Genomic DNA, 20,041 nt, shown 5'->3' with positions numbered 1-20,041 from the left:
CACAACCCATTTGAAAGGCAACTATCTTTGAAGTTTGCCAAATTGTGCTGGATTTCCAAAGTCTGTCTTAAGCACATTTTGCCTTTGATCATGTAAATGCTTGCATGCTGCTCTGTTGGGTGTTCAAGGTGGTTACACGCTCCTGAGTAGGTAGGAGAGAACAGGCACAGGTAGGCAGAATAACCTACCAGTCCATCTTGTGATTAACTTCAAGCCTCTTGCTTGTACAGGGCCATGCAGGAGATGAAAAAAAGCAGTGTTATAGAGAATATGTTTATCTGAACAGTGACCTTTACCATGGTACCAGGATTCTCACCTGGTAGCTACAGTCTTCACTGACTTCAGATGAGGTGCATTATACTCTTGAATAAGGACAGCAACATCACCCTCACTTGTAAACGGCCAGGGCCGTGTTCATTCCTGCCTTTGTTCCTTGCTTTTTATGTTGCACGTATAAATATAGCATCTAGTGTCTGCGTGATGCAATATCCTAGCCCTTTCCATGTAACCTTTCGAGTACAGTAATTCTGGAGTGAATTTTCAATGTAGCTTGTAAATGTAGCTAAATGGTTCCCCGTATTTAACAGAGCACAATGCATTGTCTGTAGCATCTGCTGAAAAACAGGAGCAATTCAGTGTGAAATGTGACAGGAGAGAATTCCTGGGCACTTTTCTTTTAACCTTGTTATGACCTCAGCCCTAACCCTACTCACAGTTGTGTCTCCATCAGTGGCAACAGCACACAGATTGTCCAAATCAATTTTTTGTTCTTTTCAAATACTTCTGGCAATGATGTTACTATTTGCTCAGCAGTAGCACCTGGGAGTTGTGACAAGGAAAGGAAATGTGTTTCAGACAAGCCAGAAACAGCACTAAGCAGTTGGATATACACAGTCAGATTCTCCTCAACTGCAATATCCAGACAAATATCAATGTGAATCCTTAACCGAAGATGGTACTTTATTTTCACATTATCTGATCCTCTGATCACCAAAGTAAACATTGGATTGAAAATTTTTCATGTTGCCTATAGTCAGCAATAGAATCACCTTTGAAAGACTTAGAGCTTGCCTCTCTACCACAGCATAGATTGACCTTAAAATGGCCAGAGTCTCTCCAAGGGAACTTCTTCCATTTTTGAGGAATATCTGATGATGATGCTACAGGTGCTGCCACATGCGCCAGCTGTTTATAGTATACGAAGGATAGAAAGGGACCAACAGTGTGCTTGTTCCATTCTCACCCAGACAGGGTAAGCCTGGATACGAAACTACAACTGAGTCACTGTTGACTTTCTTACCAAGTACATCTGATACCAGGGACAAAATAAAGAATAAGAGTCTTTGGAAATGGGCATTTTAATTCAGACACACCACAGGCTATGTTATTAGGAAAAATAAGTAATCTGTTTACTATGGGGAGCTGGCTGGGGATTTTCCTGTCCCAGTCAAAACTGATGATGGGACTATACTTCCCAGTTTCAGTAGGAAAGCTTTCTTGACTCAGGATAAAAATATGAGGAAAAAAAAGAAAAATGACTGAAGAGAAGGAGAAAGGAAAAGGCCCTAAAATAGCCTGGTAATAAGAACACTTATGTAGATGATATTTCTGATTCTACTTTGGGCAAATTGTTGACTTGAACTTCAGCTTAGGTGACTACCCTAAGCAGCCCTGTTAACTTGGGTATATTTGTCTCCCTTTCCCTCATTTCTCTCTTTTTTATGATAGCGCAGAATGTGAAAATTTATCTTGGGAAGATATTGGGGAAAACATCAAACTCCATTATGTACATAGCTGCATCAGCTTGCTTGCCACATCAAGCTATGACTATTGCAGAAGCCTAGCTGATAAGTAGACATACAGATTCCTCGTACCCTCAGAGCTGCCATTTTTGAACACGTTAAAGGAAAGTATTTAATTTCAGCTCTACAGATGATAGATGCATTGCTCGTCAAATGCAGAAGGATGTTGGTGTTTCCTCTTCATAACACTTCTTTTTATTTAGTGATATCAAATATTTTTGGAAACATGAGCTAGTTGTTCTGCACAGCACTGTGAAGTACTTCAGCTGTAAAGAGGACAGCTATGTGATAAAGAAGACCGATCATGCCTGTGTACAGGTGATCAAAGGGCATGACTGCTTGTGTTAGATGGGGCCAAATTCTTTTCCCTGAAGAGCAGAGAAGAGGAACCTGTCTGAAACTAACCCGTTGCACATGTTAGGCCTCATATACTAATGGCAATTACTGTCCTCTTTATTGGTTGAAGAGCTCAGCAGCTGCTGAATGCCTATCCAAGCAGCAGGAAATGAAGGCATCCTTATTTTCGTTAAAGACAGTACTGAGGTATTTTAGAGTAAAGAACAAAAGTTCTCATTAAAGTGATGTAAGACACACCATCCCTGCTACAACGTCGAGTCTGTATTTACAGAAGGTTTATCTCCAAGATTTGCAAGGCTCTTTTTATTTTAGAGAATTTCTGGGCTGGACACAATTCTTTATATGCCACTGATTAAAAAAATCCTTGTAAATTAATCTATTAAGCTTTTCAGCACCAGAATAGCACTAGAATATTATAAATCAGTAAATTCAAAACACTTTTCAGTGCTTGCATTTCCCAGTCCCCTTGTCAGTGCATCAAACAGGTTAGAAATAGCTGTAAGATAATTAAGGAAAAGTTTGTACTATGGATGCAGTGATGTATAGGGAGCTGTAAACTAAGACCTCATCTGCCTTATCTGTGCTGTGCTACTTGGTGCTATGCTACTTCTTTAGTATCCCTGTCTATTCTTAATGGAGACCTTGTAGCTAATTATCTCTTTACCTGGAAGCCTTTTTCCTTTGCTGCCCATGCTTTTAATCCCAAATAGCAAAATGTGGAGTTGGTGGCAGAATCTTTGAAACTATTTTCCTCTTCCTTGCTCTTCTTCCTATACATGACATCCAGGCATATAAACAATGACTTTTTAAAACATTTGCTGGAGCACAATGAAGTGATGTGTATTAATGGAACTTCTTAAGATGCTTTTGTAAAATAGAGAATGTGTTCCGAACAATAAAAACAATGTTAATAGCAGTATCTAAAAGCAGCAGCAGTAGGGACTTGCACAGCATTCTGCCTGCCTCCCACCCCTCCCTACTTTCCTAAAAATAAATTAGATACATGGAGGGGCTCCTAGGATGCTTTTTAAGATTAACTCTCCACAGCTCTGTTTCCTGATATCACGTCTCTCTGGCAGGAGCCTGTCTCTCAAGCAGAGTTGCCAGCCAGTCAGCCCTTGTCAGGCTCAGTCAGCTCTTTTTATAATGAAAACTCAGAAGAAAACAACAAAAAGGGGGGAAAAAACCCCTCTGAAATCTGTGATCACTAAACAAAAGCAAGATACACAAATTAAGCAAGACCACTGCATTTCTGAAAGAGACGTCTTCAGAAATCAGACAGGGAACAACAGAGATGTAAAGCAAAGTGATAATGACAAACATGCAGTGTGTGCTTCTTACTAGTTCACTACTGTTCCTTGCTGCTAGTGCCTTCCTTACCTGGTATGCATAAATAAAATACCCACTTTTTCCAAAGTGGCTAAGTTGGTGGGGTGGGCAGCAGGTACTAGTTTTCATTCTTTTTGGTTAAATGATTGTTGTGGTTTAACCCCAGCCAGCAACTAAGCACCATGCAGCCGCTTTCCCCTTCCCCCTCCCAGTGGGGTGGGGAGGAGGAGAAAAAGTAAAATTCGTGGGTTGAGATAGGAACAGTTTAATAACTAAAGTAAAATAAAATACAGTACTAACTAATAATAATAATATAATAATAATCGTAATGAAGAGGAATGTAATAAAAAAAAAGAAAAAAACACCCAAGAAAAGACAAGTGATGCGCAATGTAGTTGCTTACCACCCACTGACCGATGCCTGAGCAGCTATCTGCGCCTCCCGGCCAACTCCCCCCTATTTATATACTGGGCATGACGTTCCACGGTATGGAATACCCCTTTGGCTAGTTCGGATCAGCTGTCCTGGTCAGCACTATACCAGCTACTAAGAAGAAAATTAACTGTCCCAGCCAAAACCATGACAATGATCCACAGCATTGGCTTCATACTGAAGACTGAGATATTACACCAGGCACTCTTACTTTCAGGAGGCAGCTGCTAAAGTGAGGTTCAGTTACAGAATCCCTCAGTGTTCAGGAGTGCTGGGACCTGACATTTTGTTTCTGCTCTGCGTCTTACTCTGTTACTTAGAAACACCTAAGTATCAACTTCTGTAGAAGCTTTTTGACAGAACTGCCCATCTAGTGTCACTTGGAACAAAGAGCTTGAATGAGAAAGAGCGGCATTTTGTAAGAAGAGAGTGGAAGAGTCCCAAACAAGAAAACAGTGTCACAAAGTCAAGGTTTTTTAATGTCACGAAGAGCGCTTCTGAGCTGATGTTGCCAGTTGGCCCCACAGTCCTAAGAACAGCAGTAAAAGGGCTTTAGGAGAGCGTGGAATCTGGAGCTGCATAACGAAACAGAGAAAAATTAGATTTTTCTGGTTGCAGTGTTTTTTGTTGATCCTCCTCACGTTTGGGTGGACTTGTTCTGTGGGGATACTTGGAAAATATTTAGGAGAGGGTCTTTCTGCTGAGGAAGGGGAACCAACCATGAGGAAAAATATGTGAAGTTCATCTTGGGACACAGCATTCTTCACTGGGGGCTGCCGAGTATAATAGCACTGCAAAGATGAAGGACCAGAGTTAGCTCTAGGTTAAATATAGATAACAAAGCAGCCAGTTATACCAATATCAGATTAATTTCTAGTTTCCTTCATAATAGGAAATTCCTATAAAGTAAAGGTCATCCTTTATTGCAGAGATTTATTTTTTAGACTCCGACCTGTTAGACTCTCTAAATCAAGGAATGTGTTTATTCCAGGAGTACAGGCTTGTGCAAAATTAGTACTGTAGCAATGTACCTATTTCATGGATTAGGAGGCAGCTTGAAATGGAGCAGAGGACTCTCATTCTACTACATCCTTCTAGAAGGGAGCCAGGTACTTCACTTCAGGAATTAAATCTTCCCTTTTGCAGCTTCAGCTTAAGGGTTTGGGTATTTTGTGGCATGTCTTAATAATCAAAAACAAAAGTGCATAGGGTGTGTTGCGTTGGCAGGGCTCTCTACTGGACAGCAATGTAGCCATCTTTTACCAAATGTAGAACTTTTCAACACAGAAAGTAAATTTCTGAGGTGATTGAATCAAATTCTAATGTGATCAGTCTAGCAGCTTCCAGAAACTGCTTGCTTTGTCTGCAGAAGGGTGGTTTGCTTCCACATTACATGCTAGATTTGAAATTAGCTCCTCTTGACACATTCAGGCAGAATGCAGTTCAAACTAAGCATCAAAGAAATGTGTTTTGCAGTAAGTATTCCTGTACCCACAGCTGAATGATTATCATTTAACAAGGGAGCTCTACAAATTTTTTAATCTGAAACATGTTAATCTGTAATCCCTGGTAGCTGTGGAGAATCCCTGGAGCTGAAGAGAAGCAACATTTAGCAGCAGAATGGAGAAGAAATCTATTTTATTTTCAAATTCAAAGAGACAGTTTCTTATAGCTTAGTATTAACTCTAGAGTTATATGAAGTGCTTGGCAAATATTTCACTGAAGTTTCTCAGAACTACACATTTGTTGTACAGAAATAGAGTTTGAATTGTTTAGTGTAAAATGAAGAGGTGCAAAAGAGGGTTTCAGAGAAATTATGTGGAAATCGTCACTTTAGAGTACACACGTTTTTCAAAGCAGTGTGGCTACATCTTGTGATTTTATAACGGATAGCTTCCTTGAAGACCCAGCTCCTGGAGTCATGTGAATATGTCAGAATCTCATTTAAACAAAAAGCTTCAGGCTGTCATGGCTGAAACTTATAGATTGGTATAAATGTATCTCAAAGGCTTAGAAAGCAGCTAAGAAAATGAATCTGTAAGTTACTATTTTAATCAAGTGAGATTAATTTTCAGTCTCAAATCATAGAAGACTTCATGTTGGCAATTCTGCTAAGGCATAAATATATCTAAGCAGAATTGGACTTTTTACTACAGTATCTCCCAGTAAAAGTGCTTCAGTAGCATGCAGAGAGAACATTCGAGAGCATCCAAAGAACATCAGAGGCAGGCAAGTTGACACAACAAACCATTTTGGGTTTTGATGTAATTTGACAGGATTTAATATATGAAACCAGTTTAAAATTTTGATCTTGATCATGTGCTTTTATCCACTAATGCTGCCAGACTGTGAATTCAAATGTGTACTTTTAGTAGTAATGAATGAGTTTAGTTTCTGTTTGTTTCATTTCAGTTGCTACATTTTTCCCTGCTGCTTTTAAAGAAAAGATAAGCTAATGCCATGACTGGTATCTCTGGGAAAAGAAAAATTATTAAGAAAAAAGTCTTTGATAAAAGATTGCTCAGTATCTTGACACGCGGAGTGCATGGAGGGGAAGACCTTGTCTCTAATGGGAACGCTGGAGAGAAGGCTTTTCAATTTCCAGTCATGATGTTACAGAAAGAATATAACTTTTGAGTATTTCATCAGTTATTAGTGTTTCTTAAACTTTTTTGAGTGGATGTCCCAGCACCTGCTAGTAGCTTTAAAATAAGGGGCCATTTCAAAGAGCTATGTGTGTATGGAGATGTAGCACATGGGTTCGTACAGGCTTTCGGCTGACATGCCAGGCAGTGACATGTCACGTCATGAATCAGCCACATTGTGTTACGTGATTTCAAGCTAACAGAACACAACAGGAGTTACATAGTGACAAACACAACCCAACATGACATATCCATGGGAAAATTGGCACAAAAAGCTTCTTAAAGTTGAGTTGCAGGGGTACATTTATTCATCTCCAAAATGCTCCAGAGAAAACTATGAACCAGTGTACCGGAAAAGGGAGTAACATAGTGACAGAATTACTAAAGAAGCTTTAACTCAGTGTACAATTAGGAATAAAACATACGTATATAACAATTCTGGAGAGTATTTTTGTTGTGTTGGGTTCTTGTGAATTTCTTTCTTCCAAAGGTGACTCTCTCAGGGCTGCAGTCATTCCAGGTCAGTGATTATTTTTATCTTTAGCCGTGCTAAGAGCTGTATAGACTTCAGGTTACAGCTGTAAGTTAATATATTTTGAGTTTAGCTGTTGTTTGCCTCAGTAAATCTTGAGTCCTTCTAGTCTAAACTCAGTTGTTTTTTCTGCTTTGCTTGCATATCAGAATGACCCCCTTTTGTGCCTATTTCCAATATCCTTAGTCTTCTCTGAAATTATCTTCTTTCCCTTTCTGGGTACTCCTATCCTAGTTTCTGATGTCCACTGAAAACAGAGTCTGCAATTAAAACTCTGGGATGAATTCATTCATCTCTGTTTGGTTATTATTCATCATAAATGTGTGGATAGCCTGTGCTTTCAACGTTTTCTGTAAAAGGCACAAACCTAATTTGGGGTCAGGGAAATTCAGTGCATACATTTGGCTGAGAAATGCATGTCAAGTACCATTTCGTTCATGATACCAGAAGCTAAAATGGTGTCACATGACTGTTTGCCCACTACATTTCATGTCTGGATTTACAGTTCTTAATTTCACAGCCTTCCAAATACCGATTTCTCTACATAAAATGAGTCCTCCCAGTGAACTGCAGCTTATAGGCAGAATGATGTGGTGGCGTAATACCCGGGAGATTCACTACTGTATCAAACAACTAAAGTTTATTGGGGCTAGTGGGTGAGGAAGACAACAGCCACATCATTTTGGCTAGCCTAAGCGAGAAGATAGCACAGATGTTCAGAGGCCTGCAGAACAGAACACACTGAATAGACACTTTCTCTTCTGCCTTCATTTTAAAATGAGCAAGATGCTCCAAGAGTGCCAGAAGTGGTGAAGCCTAGTTTCATTTGTGAAGTCTCACAATATTTGGACTCCCGCTGGAAATGCAGGCTACCTCTCTCCAGGGGATCCCCTGGTGTCTGTTAAAGTGTGGGTAAGCACTGGAGTCTTCTCCTAAGGGGAGAGGCTTAGAGCATTCCCCTCCACTACCCCATTGTCCCTCTACACATACCTTTGAGGACTTCATCAAACCTGATGGAGATCGACTGGCATGCTCAAAAAGTCTATAGAGATGAAGATTGCCAAACATGCATACATGTACACAGACCTCGTGTGCACGCTCACACACATGCACACACACAGACTAATTTTGAGGCTAAAAATAATCTCACATTTGAACAACTCTCAGAGGTTGTACTGGCATGACATCTTAAATTTCAAATGGATGCAGTATGTCTTGCTGCTGCTTTTCCTGCGCTGTTGTTCTTCACCCCCAAATGATTACAGTTCAGTGCTGGGTGGAAGGATTCCCATGATAGTATCATTTGGGACTCGCTTTGTAAATTGCTCTGGGCTCAAACAGAGCAAAATAATGCTATATAAATACATGTTATTACTGGTGAAGCGATAAAATTATCTTATGCTTACCAAGTAGCCTAGTGTCTTGTCTTGATCGTAATTAACTGGTGACATACACGTTGAGTCAGTGCTCTAGGATTTGTGCCCAGAATAAGTCACAAAAACCTAGCAGCTTTAGTATGAGAGAAAAAGATGAAGGGGGCTTTTTTTTTCCCTCCCTTTTTTTCTTCTGGATAAGATATAAAAACTGCCCAGAGCTGGCCCTGTTCAGAAATAGCGAATCAGCCTCTTGGAATTTTTTTTAAGATGTCAGCTTCCCTCTCATATACTTCTGTGAAGACAAAGAATGTCTTAACGTCTGTATTGAAGTCATCATTAAAATAAAAGGAGATCTGTAGACATCAGCTATAAATCATCAAGAAATAGCTTGTGGGTAACCTTCGACACAATTGAACCTACTTGAAATGAGCTAGGGCTGGATTCATTGCCTTTAGTGAAGCCAGTAGGTGGACTAAAGGTCTCCTCTCTCTCCCCCTCTCTCTTTCCATCTCTTACAGTGTTAGCTTCTGGGAGGTGAATGTGTTCTGGCTGAGTGATGGAAATGCATTTGGATGTGTTCTTAAATAGACATTTGTTTTATGTCTGAAAAGAATAGGCCAATCTTAACAGTGTGATGCTGGGGCTATTTGAAAGGTATTTTTTAAGGCAGTTGTCTTCTTTCAGCTTTACAAAAACTATTTTAACCAATTGTTTAGACTTGAGAAACAGCATGGAATATCTATTGTGTATGGATGCATTCATGCTCTACAGAATTAACAGGAAAATGGTAGATAAAAATCTGCCTAATTTTACATAATAGATTTTTGGCATTCTTGTGATCTGACTTCAAATTCATGCTGAGTTTCTACAGTATAACAGAAATACTAGTTTGCAGTTGTTAATTTTAATTTCTAAGATGCTAGGTTTTAAAAGGAGCTGAAAGTGTTCAGCATCTCATGGGGACAAACTATGAGTCTTACTAATGAATCCAGCAATTAGTGGTTCATTGTGCCTGCCAGCAATTTGGCCCCGATACCAGTCCTGATGGTGATTTCATTTTTGCTGGTGTGAATCAGGAATAGGATCTGAAGTCTATTCACCAAGGGGGGCTGAATACTTCTTCAACACTGTTCTGCTTGTAATCTGCATTCAGTACTGACAGCAGCAAATAAAAAAAAGAAACTACAATATATTTCGATTTTAATTATGATTATTATGGTTGATTAGTATGTTCATTAGGATAATTATATAATATCAATAATACTTATTAAACTTAAAGGGTTGTAAATGGTGGTGTCCCCATGCAGTTAGATAAACATATATATGATGTATGCCCAGTTTGCATAGAAGAAACCCTTTTCATAGATGAAAGGATGTATTTTCCTCAATTTTATAAGTAGAGAATTGAGACAAAAGAGGTGGCCCTTTACTTTCTGTAGCCATTTGCACTTGTGCAAAACACTAAAATTTATATTTGGTAATATTTTATCATAACTTTGCAAAGATGTCAGTGACCGTGTGCAGAAGATTAGATAATGAGTGACTCGTTCAAGTTCACAGAGAAAGTTTGTTGGAAAGTCAGGAACTGAACCCGAGTCTCTTTGGCATGACCCAATGAATCAGCAATAAAAAAAGGCATAACTGTGGCATAGGAAAAGGAATGACCCTTCCCAACAGGTGTACTCTCAAGTAGTTAACCCCACGCATGTGATTATGGATGGGGTATAAATATTAAACAAATTCTTCTTCTATGAGTGCCAGTACTCAATGAGGGAGCATGTGTTTGCTTTGAACATTCCCTACAGTACGTTAAACTCTCTCCAGTTTCTGGAACTGCTGATTAGATTTCATCTTGTTGCTGAAAGGAGGTGAAATGAAAAAATATCCAGCAAGACAGAGCTGTAAGATCATTTTGATTTTAGTGATCCGGGATGTTGTTAATAGCATGCAAGCATTAAAGACGGATGAGTTTTGTGTTGATAGTTTCCCTTTGAAAAGCTATTAGTTGGAAAAACAAATTGTCAAGCAGGTCATATCTACAGTTGCAAAACATATTTTGACATTTTTCTTACAGTTGTGTTTATCTAAATAAAAACAGTGCATGTTATCTTTGCACTACTTCTTATTTGTAGTGCTGCATACGTTGCTGCCTCTCTTAGTGAAAAATCTACCTAGACTACATAGAGATATCCAAAGTCAGAGACAGCACAGGTGGTTTTTGAAAAGGAATTTCTTAGCCCACTGCCAGTTGTCCAAGCTGTTTGAAATCTCTTTTCTTTCAAGCTCTTTTGACTTGTTTCTTTTAAAGTTTTCAACAGCTGGGGTTTTTTGGGTTTGTTTTGTCCTTTTTTTTCCCCTGAATCTTAGAATCCATGCATCATCTTTGCTTCTCCTGCCTGACCACAGCAGGAGGAGGGGTCTGTTGCTAATTTGTTTTGATACGGTACGCTTTGGTCTGTATTCTTTTTGAAATTAATTCCTTTTGCAGGTGTGGGGTTAGAGGTGGTGGTGTGCTCCCAGCGAAGGTGTCATCCACCACAGAGAGGAGGTGGGAGGCTTTGATCAGTGTGGCTTCTGTTTTCTTGTTGTTCATTTAAAATGTACCAGTTTGTAATGCTGTTTGGCTTTGCAGGTCCTTGTTTTATTTCCTTCCAAGTCCTTCCCCATCCTTTCAGGTTTTGTTGTTTTCATTGCTGTTCATTCTGCTTAACATTTACTGGGGATTATTCATTAGAAGGTGGTGACTCCAAGTTCAATTTAGGCAGCAAACAAAATCCAGTCTAATGTCCATTTCCATTTTTTAAACAGCCTTGTTATGGGTGGGAGAGTGCATTATTAAGGACACGACACCACATCTTTAGACTTCTGGGTTTTATTGGGACAGAATTATGTAACAAGGATTTAAAAAAATAATCTAACCAAGACCTGAGCTACAAGGCATCATGCTTTGGGGCACAGGCCACTCCAGTTTCTACCCAGCACAAGTTCAGGAATACATGCCACGGATCAAACTGTCTGACAACTATCTACTTCTTGCAACTTCTTTTGAAGCAGCTGGACATTTTGGGAGGTTCAGTACAGTATCAAAAAAACCCCAAAACATTGGTCTGAGTAAGAGTGGCGATTGCTCTGCTCTTCCTTATGACTCAGCTGTTTACTCACTGTGTGAGATTAGGCAAATCATTTAGCCACTTTGTGCCTTATTCTTCCCATTTGTAAAATAAGGCAAAAGCTGTCAGAATAATTATGAGCCTTAATTAATTAATATTCCTATGGTACACTGGAGAAGTGATTTTTTTTCCCTCTTGCACTTTACTACTTGCCATGTATTTCAGCAGGGGCAGTTTGGAAGAAGCATTCTTTCTAGGAAGAATCCTTTCCCCTCCCGTCCCCCACAATTTTATGATCTTCTCTAATGATTTTTACCTCATGTAAAATGATTTGCATGGTTAAAAGCATGAAAAATCAGTTGTTGTCTTCCCCTGAAGATTTGCAGTATTTGCGTCCATCCCCGCTGACCTGTGCCTAAGTCACTTTTCCTGCTTAGCAGCTGACTTGAGCCTTCTTAGAGAAGCACTTCATTAACAGCATTATACCAAATAAATAGGTACAGCAGTGATGTGAGAAATACAGCTGAACAATAAGTATTAGAAGCAAAAAGCTAACAACAGGACCCAAGTTTGGCATGAAGTATGGACTAGCAGAATCCCAAGTGGCTAGTCTCTCTGCACTGGCTCATGTTTTATCTTTACTCAACATGGACCCTTCTCATTTCAGGTCAAACCTTGCAGGATTTGCTCAGAACAAGCTTCACTGAAGTTTTTTTGTAAATGAGGCTACTGAGTTAAATTTTCGCTCACTCAGAGATGCAGAATGAGAAGGAGCTTTTTCATTATGAGGTGCAAGCAAATGCTAAAAGCTCTTTGTTCCTGCGATTTTATTTCATGCTGTACTGAAAATCCACATACTGGGTCCTAAGCAGTGTGGTGAGCAACTCTCACTTCTGCTTGTTTCAGTCTAACAGAAGAGCAAATGCCCGAACAGCAGAATAATGGCAATAGGAGTAGGTCAGTTACTTTTGTATGGATGAAAATGAATGTTTGAAGTTTGGATCTGGGTTGGGATAAGCATCCATAAGTCCTCAGGTTTCCCTAGAGGTTGGTGTGACTGAAAACTCATGATCAAGCAAAAACAGCCTAGAAATCTCATACCAGCTGCTTTCTTCAAACACATTGTGCTATTTGTCTGTTGAGATTACCAGGAGACTTCACAAGGATGGTGGGCATTTTGACAGTCCAAAGCCAGCCAGAAGCTGCAAGTATGGTTTGGAGGATGCTTCTCTGAGGATATGAGAAACTAAATGAATGAATTTTGGGTAAACACATACCAGTCTGCTCATTTTGCTAAGCTGAATGCCCTGGTGTATTCTGTTGGCCAAAGAGCCTGCCTTGTGCTCCACAAGACCCGAAAGGGCTAGGTCCCAGTGCAGCACTTGTCTTTCCTGAAGATTTTTAAAGAGTTGCTTTTAGGGTTCTGTGTGCAGAGGTCTGACCAGTTGCTACACAAAATTAAGACTGTTGCCCCAGGTCGTCGTTGGATGTAGACTTTTAAGAGGAGTTACGTAGCTCTCTCCAAAGACACTGCTTTTAGGCTACCCTGCAGCTGAAACAGCCCACGCTCTTCCATGTCTGAGCTAGCTGGAGGACTGAAATGATCCTAGACTTGTTTGGCATTTGGTCCTCTGCTATTTCAGCATCTGCATTCTGTGGCTTATAGAATAGAGTGATACTACAGAGTAAGCACTGTGCGTCAGGTAAAAAGGTTGTGGGAAGGAGGGGAAGGCATCCAGCTCCTAGGGCCTTGCATGTTTATAGACAGGTCATTTTGCATGCTCCTCTGTTGTTCTTCCTGTATTTGTGAATCCTGTGTACAGCTTCGGGAAACAACAGTGATAAATACAAAGGGAAAACCACCCAGCAGCTCTCTTATTTTACTGTGACAACATGTGGACTAGACAAAAATCAAAGCTTGGGGTTTCCAGGGCAGCAAATTAGTCTTTTTAACTGCAGACTTCTTTCCTGGCAGCTAGGCTTCCTGTAAAGAAAAATGAAAGGGGAAGATGTTAGGGATCTTTCTGAGAGGACAGAGTCCCCAGAGAATATCCTCACTGAGAGCCCCTAGTGTTTTAAAAAAGGACTGGGGAAAAATCCTGTCTGTCCCTGATACTACAAAACAGATTAAGTTGGTGTGTTCCTGCACCACTTTTCCCCATGAACAGGAAAGGAGACTGTGCAAGAATACTCCCAGTGTATAAATCAGCATTTGGGAGTAATTTATGCCTTCAATAGTCCCCTAAAAGAAACAGATGAGAGAACAAAAAGAATATTTGTCACAAATATAAGGCAGCTCAGTTGCCCTCTTTGTTTTGAGTCCCATGAGTAAGAGTATTCGGGCAATATCAGTAAAGTCTGGAAGTACTAACTTTGGTTGGGTAACGTGCTGAGTCCAGAAAGTGTCTCCCTTCTGAGAGCAATGCATTCAGGAAAACATACTCAGCAAAGCAACACCATAAAAAAATCTGCTCTGGGTATAGATAGAAATCCAGGCTGAGATGTTTCTGCAGCCACCACAGAAGCCAAAGTCTGTGCATTTTGCAGGATCAGGAAGAAAGCAGACAGTTCTTCCTAATATTTGCCCTCTGCCTTGTCTTTGGTGCCTTTGCTTTTCCTTTCTAACTAGAGTCTGGTTGTACCTTCTGCTTTTGGCGCTGAAACTCATGGGCAAGAGTAGGATAAACTGACTGCTCTGAATCTGAAGAATAATTCTGTTGTGTTTATTATCATATCATAACCAAGATGCCTGTTTTTATGTCTCCATCTCTTTTTCTACGTAGTTAGAGAAATTTCCACCTTTGCAGGAAGGGACACATTATTCTTAATCAAAACTGGAGAATGTGGCAGGAGGAGGTACAGCTGCAGATGAGCATTATCTAATTCACCCATCCTGTCATGTGAACATCCCTGCTTAATTTAATACAATTATTTCATCAGTGAGGATAATATCAGCAGCATGATTCATTTATACAACATGTTTCACAACTGCCTTTACCTCTCGGCTTCTTATTATCACTACTGATAATTTCACCATGAGTGGCTTCAGAGGAAGGGGAGGGGATGTGAAGGAAGCTGCCAGTATCTTTGTGTGAGTGTGCGGACAACTGTAGTCTTGAGGGACAGTGATGCCAAAGGATTTTCTTTGCATATATGCTGTTGCACCTCGGTTTCTGATATATTTTGGTTAGACATTTCTGGATGAGCATGAGACTGAATGGATAAGCCACTGACTGGCTGCATTGTTCGGTGGGCAACAATAGCATCATTGTCTTCTGCCCCAGACGTGCCAGTAAGTGCTCCATATTTTGCATTTCTGTTGAAATGAAGATCTCCATGAAACAGAACCAGGGTGGGGGAATGAGGCTTTGTTTCTGGTGAGGTGGCAGAGGCATTCCTTTAGAAACCCCCTCTCCGGCTTCTTATTTCTAACTCATTTGGCTGTAATTTGTACTGTCAAGGTCATTTAAATAGGCAGCAAGATGTGGCGAATGTGTTCCCAGAGGTCATGAAAAGCCTCTTTAGTACAGCGTGCTAGGCTGCGCTTATGCCAGGTCATTTAAGCACATTTGTATTGCCAGTCAGATGATACACAGAGTAGTTCATGATTTTGTAATAAACCGTGCAACCTGGACCTTCAGTGTGTGCCACAGTGGGATACAGCACTTGGATTTAAATGACAGTACAATAATTCAGTAACTGTATTTTAATAGTATACTAATCTTTAAAATATGTGAAAAGAAGTGAGATTATGAAATCCAAATGAATCATCTGGGTTCTTCCCCACTAGCACCCTTTTTTTCTTTCTCTGAGACTGGTTCATTCATCTGGGCTATCAGTCTTTTATTCAGCTCTTGGTTATGAGGTAGTGCCGTTTTTAATAAACGGTTTAGAGAGATTCTCACAATCAGATTTTATTCCTTTCTTTTTCCATATCCATTCTCCATAGAGATAAATTAACCTTTTATCTTAGGAGGAAGTAAATAGAGACAGCATGATTGAAAGATTAGAAAAGACACCATTTCAGCCAACTATTTGCAACATTGGTGACTGCGAGTCAGAATTCCTGGGTCTGTCTGAAACTCTGCCGCTACGTTATTGTATGACTGTGACCAAATCCTTTCCTTTTCTCTCTCTTTCATTTTTTCCTCCCATATTAATAAGCACTTTGTGTTTACCTGGGATTTTACCTTTTCAAAGGACCATACAAACCTTATAAAAGCAGTGTGATGCACACTTAACTTACCAGCAGTACTTCTGTTTAAATGTTGCTTGTCAGGCACTTACATTTGGAGATTTCCAGTGTCTGATGCTTAAATACAAAAGCTCAAAATTATACAAATTCAGGTTGAATGAAGCTACAAAATACAGCTCTTGAATATTTTGTTTACCCCCCAAATTCTGGTGTAGATGAAGGGTTCTTCTTTCTTCCCTCGTATGTCTAGAGATCAGCTGGGAAAAAAATCTAGAGCAAATCAAGGATTTAAAGTTCCCCAAGCTCCAAAGTTTTGGTTAATGATAGTCTTCCAATCCTGGGAAGCAAACCACCAGCTCTCTCTAAAATAGCGATTATTCTGACACTGGTGTGATACAGGGGATGGGAATCTCTTTACCAATGCTTTGCTCTTGCTGTGGGTACTTCATTTTATTAGCCCTCTGTCATGTGTTTTCGCTTATGCTTTATTCTCTACATTTATTTTTTTGTATGTGTTTTGTTTTGTTAGACAAATCCACTACTTTAAAGGAAACATTTCATAACCTTTAATCAAGATCATATTTTGCTTGCATCACATCTGTGTTTATATTATTACAAGCCTTTTGGGTCTTAACGTCCTCTGGTCTAAGCATTAATCGTTTTGGCTGATATATAAATAAATGTTTGACTTTGTTTAACTCTTTAAAAAATACTGGCTTGAAAAAAAACCCCTTATCAATGGCATCTTAGAATAACTACATGTCAAAAAAAGGCAGGGACCAATCAATACTGAGCTTTCTCTAATAAAAACTAAGTGCAGAGAGTAGTTCTAGATTCTGTGATCCCAATGTATAAAGTCGAATCTCCTGGCTGTTGAAAGATACCATCTACCTGGAGTGAACATGCTACAGCTATTTTTTTCTTTTTATTACTCTTATTTGCCCTAGCTGTCATGCTGCACTTATACACAGCCTTGATATAACTGAGAGTGAAGCCTGCTAATCTATAATGTGGCAGAATGTTAGCTGGGAGATTTTATAGTTAAAAATAAAGGTAGGCCAACACCTAATTCTTCTTGTGGTTACGCAGGCACAAATCAATAATGAAGACAGTTCTTGATTTAAACTGGAAGAGCAGAGAATTTTGAATTTATGTCTGCAGATAGGAAAAAGAGTAAAATGGCTCACTGAGTATAGATAGGAGTGAAGATCCTAACAGTCATCTTCACACTTAACACAATTGTATGTTATTACCTGTTTCCCAGATATTTTTTAGACTCCCACGGAATAAATCAATGTAGTTCCACTGTGGTAAAGGAAATAAATTATTATCAACTCATGATCCAATGTAGGATTTCTAAACTCTCTGACTGAATTTTTAATGTATTTGACTTCCAGTGAGGATTTGAGAAAGCTCTTTGAAATAACAGAAGTAAAAATGTTATGAAGACCAAACAGTGAAGTAATATGATTTTGTAAATTCATATAATATCTGAAAATTGTTTACTTATCCTCTTTTATGAAAACCAAGCTTCTGTGACCTCCGATTAATTTACCATTAGCCTGAACACACAATGAAAGTGAATGAAGGGGCAATTTGGAATGACATTTATCAGCTCTGGAACTGTCGACTTCTATTATTTCCACAAGGCCTTATACTTCTTGGCTCCAGAGAAGGCTGTGCTGACTTGAATGAAGAAGAGCATTCTTACTACCAAGAATAGTTACAGTGCAGACAGCTTCACTGCTGAATGCCTACGATGGAAAAAACACCTCCCCCATTTCTAACTTGCATTAAATGAGACCAAAACCACTGTTCTATAGTGGACATGCACAAGACCTTGCCTTCACACCAGGCTAAAAAAAGGGAACAGAAGAACTGAGGAAAGGGAGAAGGAGTGAGAGAAGGGAAGGAAATAAGCTTTATAGGGACGGGGTAGCTGAGGGACTGAGTCAAAAGGATGAGGCTGAAAAAACCCTTTCAGCACGAGGATGCAGATTGGAATCCAAGCTGACTTAGCAGCAAGTGAGAGCCATTCCCATCAGGGACTGGTTGCTGCTCCGTATGAACTGAAGTGCTGCTCTCGGTCAGATTTCCAGTGGCCAGAGAGCACACTGCAGCTTTTACTACATTATCTGAAACTAATTAGCCTCTTTTGTTGAGACTTACAACAGAGGTCAAGAATTGAATATACGTGGAAACTAACCCCTCTTGGATTGAACCGAAACAAGTCTGTGGGCAGGTTTGCTTTGCTTCTGATACTGTCTTCCAAATAGATGGCTTTGCTCTTCAGGGATCCTTGTCTGGCACAGGGTCGCTGTGGTTGGTTGGTTCGTTGGCTAGTTTGTACTTACACTTTTATGCAACTATCTCAGTACTGATTTTACAACATTATAGTTGCACTGTTGTGGGATTTTTTTTTTTTTTTTTTTTTTTGAAATTGGTGGAACAGCAGACCAGGTCCCCTTCCATTTGGCTAGTAGGTTAATCTATTTTATTCTAATACAGATGGATTTGTATTTCTGTAAAGTAATGAATACCTTCTTAAAATGTCAAATGCTGGTTGAACTGGGGGACATTTTTAACCTCGAGGCTTAAGTCTCCTAGAAGATCAACAGAACTCTGCCTTCTAGGTGCCTAAGTCGCTTCTGAGAATACAGAATATAGGCTCCTAAGGCAATTTTATGTATTGATTTTTTTCCCCTTTATTTTATGCACAAGTTGCATCTAGGACGGCTTAAATACCACTTTAAGGATGACAGCTTTGTCCACGATGTCCCTGATATGTTTGCCTGCTAAGCTTTAATTTATTTTTAACTATGACTATTACAAAACTGTAGAAGTAATTAAGTATAACAAAAGTGCTTTGCTCAGAGCTTGCATCTTTCAGTTAATGGAAAAGTTATATGACAGTGCTTTGCAGAATTGTCTTGTGTTTGGAGACGTACATCTACATCATATTTCCACAAGCGATAGGCAACTGTAAAATTCCTTCTTTACTGCAGCACACCATCCTCTGTGGAAAAGAATCAGTATTATATGATAGTAGTTACAGATGCCTTAGTGGTAACAGTAAAACACTCAAACATTATGAGTCTAATTCCAGTCGGCTTTGCATTGCTGTAAGTCAGGAATAATTCTATAAAGCTGAATGTACTTACAACTTAGGGAGGTCAGAATCGGCTTCTTCAGTGCCTAGAGCCGAAACCCAATTGTGTGATGTAACATTTCCTATAGATAGAGGATGGCTTTCCTAAGTCACAGTGTCAGAGGACAGCTAAGCTAGTATGTGATGATTGGATCTAATACCATATCTATTAGTTCTGATTATTTAAAAGTCAGTTAAAATCACTTCTAAAATATCCCCCTTGTTGAAAAGCTTTTTCTCGCTTCCTTGGTTTTTTTTCCCTTATTGTATTTTATTTTGATCAAACAAAAATACATGACTTAGAATTTTAATGTGTTTTATAGCACTGTCTGTTACTCTGTGTAATGAAGCCAGGTTTAGGAATAATTCCAGTTACCCTGCAAAAAATGTCACCCAATTTTTCTATTTTTGCATAATTATAATTACTGAAATCTTGAAGTCCAGCTCCGCAGAAGAAGAAAAAATCTAGGGGCTTATGCAGAATTATTGAGTTGGTTGTTTCAAATTTTGTGGAAAGAAAGGGCAGATTCTTCCTGCTCTCTTGTGGTGGAAGAGAAGTATTTATTTCCTGTGATATTTTTGTGCTTGGAGTTCTAAGCCTGGGAAGTTCAGAGGAAAGCACAAGTTAAAAAAAAAAAAAAAAAAGAAAAACAAAAGACCAACAAAAAACCCCAACTGAAAACCCATTCACTCAAACACATTTGCCCAATTTGGGTGGTGGTGGTTGAATTTTAAGTAAAAATGCTCTTCAGTTCTTATTTAGTTCATCCGTATCAAGTTTAAAATAAAATAACAAAAAAATATAACTGTAAAATTGCTCTTCATTTTCATCATAGAAGCATATATATTGTTGATGTGAGTAATTTCTTCAGAGACAATTCTTACATACAAAGTGCAAATGGAGGATGTTCTCTGATCATGTCATGCTAATTTCCCAGTTTATCAGTCATTTCAGTTCCAAACTGGAATGACAAGATGATACCACATTTGATCTTAATATATATCATACAACCTTTCAGGTTTAGAAGTTCACAAGCTGAAAACAACTGTCTTTGCTTGGACGGTGTTGTGCCAACAGCAGTTTTTTAATAACAGTCTTTTCTCTTCTGCTCATC

General features: G+C 39.2%; 1 protein-coding gene across 6 annotated transcripts in view; it reads left to right on the top strand.

Moving 5' to 3' along the window:
* SOX5 (SRY-box transcription factor 5) overlaps positions 1-20,041 on the top strand; it is a 337,014-nt gene that overhangs the window by 284,350 nt on the left and 32,623 nt on the right. The window lies entirely within an intron of this gene.

The sequence above is a fragment of the Gymnogyps californianus genome, chromosome 1, assembly GCF_018139145.2.
Source record: "Gymnogyps californianus isolate 813 chromosome 1, ASM1813914v2, whole genome shotgun sequence".
NCBI lineage: Eukaryota > Metazoa > Chordata > Aves > Accipitriformes > Cathartidae > Gymnogyps > Gymnogyps californianus.
Note: the sequence above shows the minus strand (reverse complement) of the source record. Positions and strands in the feature narration are given on the sequence as shown.